At 46.3% G+C, this 6,000-nt stretch overlaps 1 protein-coding gene across 4 annotated transcripts in view; it reads left to right on the top strand.

Annotated features, from left to right (window-relative positions):
* The first annotated feature begins 626 nt into the window (after nt 1-626).
* The window catches only part of OSMR (oncostatin M receptor), a 57,885-nt gene continuing 52,511 nt past the window's right edge, over nt 627-6,000 (top strand). For all 4 annotated transcript variants that reach the window (XR_004481347.2, XM_033421240.2, XM_033421238.2 and 1 more), the window contains exon 1: nt 627-757. The gene's annotated coding sequence lies outside the window, so the exon portion shown is untranslated. The remainder of the gene's footprint in view (nt 758-6,000) is intronic.

Here is a 6,000-nt window from a genome sequence, read left to right as displayed (position 1 = left end):
AATACGTATTCCAAAGTCTGGACGGCATTATTAAGAGGAAAAGTAAGCCATGCTGCAGCACACACAGCTCTTTGTGAAACTAAGGTTTCAGGACAGTTGTGCAGGCGAGACTGTGACGGTGTTTCTAGAGAGGAACGCAAAGCAGGATCCTAGAACTACTTTTTATTTGTATTGCTCTGAACGCCAAACGGAAACACAGTAGGAAGTTTGTCTGGGGCGCTTGTCTTTTACCCAAAGACTTTCTGCCCGGGAGCCCAGGGGTTCTGCCTCTAGGTTGGGATAACAAGTGGCCCCGCGGGATCCCACCGGCTTCGCTCTGCGCCCGCGGGGTGGCCGGCCGGCGGGGTCCGCAGCGCGGCACGGGGGCGCGATGCCCGGCCTGCCGAGTTTTCGGTTTCCACTTTTCCTTTCCAGGCCTCTCCCACTTCCTTTCCCCCCGGTCCCCACGTCCGGGGGCCCGCACCTCTGCAGGGTCCTGTCCGCTCCCCCCGGGGACCCAAAGGAGGCGAATTCCTGTGGGTCCCAGGAGTGCCAAGAGTGCGCAGCGAGACGGGAAATTGCAAAAGTCCTCGCCCCTCTGCCCTCCCCCGCGGCTTTCCCGTAACTCCCGCCCCTGGGCGCGCGCCCCGCAGCTGATTCATTGCCCGGGCGCGGGGCCGGCCCTGCACGTCCACACCCGCGCTCGCCCCTGCCTCGCACCGCAGCGGCAGCCAAGCCGACGAGTCAGCCCGGCTCACGGAGCCTTACCGCCCGCGGGGTGAGTACCCACCCGACCGCCCGTCCCGCTCCCCTCCGCGCGCCCCGCCTCCCTCCGTGGCTCTTCCAACGGACGGACCTGGGTGGCGTCCGGTAGAATCCGACCCCTTTGCCGGCCCTTCCCGGCTGGACGCGGCCCGGAGCTCAGCCGTCTTCTCCCCTGCTTGGCGCCGAGGCCCCGCGTTTGCTTTGGTTCGGGATTCGCTCTGCTCCGAGACGGTGCTTTGAGGGGTCCTCACCCGTGGCGCGCCAGCCTGGTGCGTAACACTGGAATACTAATTTTTCCCAGAGCGCACGCTGCTGGGGGCACCACGACGGTTCCTACCCTGCTTTTACGTTCGCCATCCCACCGCCTCTTTCGCAGGTAGTTGGGAGTTAAAATTCCCATTTGACCCACTTTTGCCTCTCTCCCAACACTCCAGAGTGAACTGCTGTCTCCAGCCTCCCCTCACGCTCCCTTAACCCCCACCTGACAGTCATTCCTCTCGCAGTCCGCGATCTCCCTCCACCCGGTCTCTGTTTACACCTGGAAGCGGGAGGCGCTCACGCGCAGGTGGAGCGGGAAATCCCGGGGAGGTGTCTGGGATAGACGCCAAGCGAATGCAAGGAGCGCCGAGGTGTCTGGCCGGGCGGTGGGAGCCTTGCATTTGTAACTAACCCACCCCTCATCCTTTTATAGACAAACCTTTCCTAGGCAAAAAGCACGGAGGGGTTCAATAACTTGTCCAAGACCGTAGAGCTGGCCGCGGTGGCAATGACGTCGCGAAGCGCGGGGCTTTGCCCCTGACACCGAGAGCCCTTTCTTGACAGTCCTTGGGCCGCTCACGCATCCATCCGTCCTGCCTGCCTGTCCTATGGTGGGAAGCACAGTGCGCCATGCCACTGAGCAGGGACGCCTGGTAACTGACAAGGCTGAAGACTGAACAAGCTTATTCTCCAGCTCGAGAGGTCGATGTAGGCAGAGGATATGATGGAACTGAATGTAGTGTATTTCATTTGAGCTAGAAGGAGGGAAGCTCTGGGTCTTATTCTCAAGTCTCAACTGACTTTGGGACTTGGGTCAGGTTAACTTTATGGCCTCAGCCTCTGTCTCCTCCTCTGCAAAATAATAATGGTTCACACTTACTATGGGACCAGGCACTATTCTAAGTACTGTACATATGCTAGACGATTTAAGCGTCACCAGTGAGGTAGGTAGCAGTTTTCTCATTCTGATTTTATCAGTGAGAAAACTGAGACCCAGAGAAGTTAAGTAACTTGTCTGTGGTCACACAGCTAGCGCGTGACAGAGTCAGGATTTGGCTTTGGAATCTGCTTATAACCACTGTGTTGTGCCTCAAACTCTAGGACCCTTTTTAGAGTGTTTCCCACCCCACCCCACCCGTGGTGCTTCATTATTGTCCTGCTTCGTTTCTCTCTTTGGCTGTTTTAAAATGCACTCAGAGACCCTTGAAGCTGAAGGGCCCCGAAGGGTCATAGTGGCCAGGGGTTCCCAAACTTAGCTGTGTCTTAGAATCATTCTTGAAGCTTTTCAAAGCGCTGGCCTCCAGCTTCACCTGCCTACTCAGAATCGTCAGGGCATGCTAAGTTTGGCATCTCCCAGATAGCGTTCAGTATTGTTAGAATGCCTCCAGTGCCAGGGAGCTCACCAGCTAACGTGATTGTTGGACAGAGCTAATTCTCAGCTGTAACTTGCCTCCTTGTGGTACCTGTTCTGTCTCCTGTTGTCTCAGCAAATGTGTCTAAACCTCTAAACCTTCTGTATCAAAGGCCACCTTGAGAGGAAAGGGCTGGTCTTAGGTGTCCAACGGGGACTGGAGCCACACTGGGGAGAACACTTACACACTGGGTCTTTTCCTTCTACCCCGTTCTTTAACCTGAAAGAGCAGAAACATCTACAGGGGTGCAGAGAGGTGTTTCAGAGTCTCTGTTGTTTCTTGTAACCCTTTGTCCTGAAAAAGGAACCAAATCAGGAAAACTATCAGGGTGTTGAAAGAGGAATCGGTGGTGCTGTGATTTGACAAGAGGAAGGTGTGTGTTTTCCTTGTGGGAGGATTTTTGGCTTGGGTGGAAGGAAAACTGAGAGTCATCTTGCTCACTTACAGGAACAGTGAGCCCTGGCTCTCTTTTCCCTGGGGGAGGAAGTCCTCCTTGATTGAAAAAAATATATGAAAGGGGGAAATATAAGACAAATAAGATTTTGTGAGAAATACCCCTCCCTCCAAGCAGGCTTCCTTGCTCTGTAAAGCACAAGTTTCTTCTCCAGCAGCTGTGTCCTTGCTTTTACAAGGTTGTCTATTTTATTTTTGTGTTTTAAAAATAATGCAAATAATAAGTGAATATATATATGAACTATATGAAATGAAATGCACTCCCACTCCCACACAGAAGAGGGTAAGTTCAGGCTGGTACCTACTATTCCAAGATTTCTTCTTTTCTATACAATTGCATAATATGTATATAAACACTATGTTTTTTTAAAGATATTTTTCTTTTTTTAAAATTGTACAATTATCTATTTATTTATTTATTTTATTTTACTTTATTTTTGGCTTTGTTGGGTCTTTGTTTCTGCACACGGGCTTTCTCTAGTTGTGGCGAGCGGGGGCTACTTTTTGTTGTGGTGCACGGGCTTCTCATTGCGGTGGTTTCTCTTGTTGCAGAGCACAGGCTCTAGGCGCACGGGCTTCAGTAGTTGTGGTGGGAGGGCTCAGTAGTTGTGGCTCCCGGGCTCTAGAGCTCAGGCTCAGTAGTTGTGGTGCACAGGCTTAGCTAGTCCGTGGCATGTGGGATCTTCCCGGACCAGGGCTTGAACCCCCCTGCATTGGCAGGCAGATTCTCAACCACTGTGCCACCAGGGAAGGCCTACACTATGTTTTAATATATGTAAATGAGATCTTACTATCATTGTGCAGCTTATTTTTTCACCCCCAAGTCTTAGAGATCGAACATCTCTGTATGTACCTCTTTTGCAATGGCTACATGTTATTCTAAAGTAATAGTGCTTATTCTTATTTCTTATTATTTTAATTAGAGACATTTATTCATCCTTTCCCTTATTGATGGACATTTGAGTTGTTTAAAATTATTCAGCATTAGCAACAGTGCTTCAGGGAAGATTGTGCATTCATCTTTGTGCTTAAGCCTGAGTATAATATACTAGGAGAGAGATTTGTGGGTCAAAGTGTTTATCCATTTTTCAACTTGATAGATAAAACCCTTCAAATTGCACCACTGACCCACCCCAGGTACTAATTTAAACTCAGCCCATTACCCTCATCCTTCCTAAAACCAGGTGTTATCTCTTTTTTTTTTAATTTAAATTTTCACATCTGGTAAATGAGTGAAATCCAATAAGGCATTTTAATTTGCATTTTGCTGATTATTGCTGCAATTTAATATTTCTAAACACAATATTTGTGGATCATGTGTGTCTCCTGTCAATTACCTGTGCGTATCCTTTGCTCACTTTTCTACTGAGTTGCTTTCTCTTATTTCTATTTACTGCAGAAGCTCTACAGGTACTCAGTTTCTTAATCTTTTGTCTGTTGTAGATGATGCAAATATTTCTTCTAGTGTAATGCTCATTTTCCAAATTTTTTTTGTTATGGTAAAATACATAATATAAAATTTACCATTTTAATCATTTTAAGTATACAGGTCTGTGTCATTAAGTACATTCATATTGTTGTGCAACCATCCCCACCGTCCATCTCCAGAACTCTTCATCTTGCAAAACTGAAACTGTACCCATTAGACAATAATTCCACATTCCCCCTCTTCCCAACCCCTGGCAGCCATCATTCTACTTTCTGTCTCTATGCATTCAAATACTCCAGGTACCTCATATAAATGGGGGAATCATATAGTCTTTGCCTTTTTGTAACTGGCTTATTTCACTTAGCAAAATGTCCTCAAGGCTCATCCATGCTGTAGCATGTATCAGAATTTCCTTCCTTTTTAAGGCTGAATAATATTCCATTGTTTATGTATACCACATTCTGCTTATCCATTTATAATGCTTTTATTTATTTATTTTTAAAATAAATTTATTTATTTATGTTTTATTTTTGGCTGCGTTGGGTCATCGTTGTGGTGTGCGGGCTTCTCACTGCAGTGGCTTCTCTTGTTGCAGAGCACGGGCTCTAGGCGTGCAGGCTTCAGTAGTTGTGGCGCACGGGCTCAGTAGTTGTGGCACGTGGGCTCAGTAGTTGTGGCTCATGGGCTGTAGAGTGCAGGCTCAGTAGTTGTGGCACACGGGCTTAGTTGCTCCGCGGCATGTGGGATCCTCCCAGACCAGTGATCGAACCCATGTCCCCTGCATTGGCAGGTGGATTCTCAACAACTGTGCCACCAGGGAAGCCCAATGCTTTTATTTTTAACTATCTTTTGCTGCACAGAAGTTTTAAATGTTTGTGTAATCAACTCTGCAATCTCATGCTTTCTGTGCTTTGTCTAGCTTAGAAAGGTCTTTTTCACCTAAAAATTATTTTTAAGTTTTTTTCTAATACTTTTATTATTTTGGTTTTACATTTAGCTCTGCAAAATTTCAGATTTTTGTATAAGGTGGAAGGTAAAATGTAACTTAACTTTTTTCCTAAGTTTTAAGCAGTTGCTCCCATACTGTTTATATAATCATACAACTTTTTTCTAACTCATTTGAAATTCTATTTTTACAGTAAAATAAATTCCTATTTATATAAGGCCCTGTTTCAGGATTCTACCCTATTTCACTGATCTATTTTTGTCTCTTCTTCTGCCAGTATCACCTGTGTTAAATGCTATAGCTTGATGGTATATTTTTATATCTAGGAGTATATATTTGTGGTTTTTTCCCTCAGAACGTTTTCTGAAAGTGATTCTCATACATTTTCATTTTGTATAAACTTTACAAATAACTTGTCAAGTTTAATAAAATCCTATTGGAATTTTTCTTAAGATTTTCTTGGCTTTCTAATTATCAGTAATTTTTTTATGCCTTAATGTTGATTGTCGTATGCCCTTCACACATGCAGGAAGCAGCGTGATGTGACTGGCGAGTGACTCACATGGCTCAAGCTCTGAATTGACTGTGTCAACCTAGACAAGTTACTTTTAGCCTTTCTTAGCGTTAATTTCCCTATCTTTGTATGGGGATAATAATTGAATCTCCTTTCAGGGGGCTGTTATAAGGATTCTATTAATGAATGCATGTAAATCACTTAGCAAAGCACCTAGCAGAGGGTTAGCACCCAGTACGTGCTA

Source organism: Orcinus orca, chromosome 3 (genome assembly GCF_937001465.1).
Source record: "Orcinus orca chromosome 3, mOrcOrc1.1, whole genome shotgun sequence".
NCBI classification, from domain to species: domain Eukaryota; kingdom Metazoa; phylum Chordata; class Mammalia; order Artiodactyla; family Delphinidae; genus Orcinus; species Orcinus orca.
Note: the sequence above shows the minus strand (reverse complement) of the source record. Positions and strands in the feature narration are given on the sequence as shown.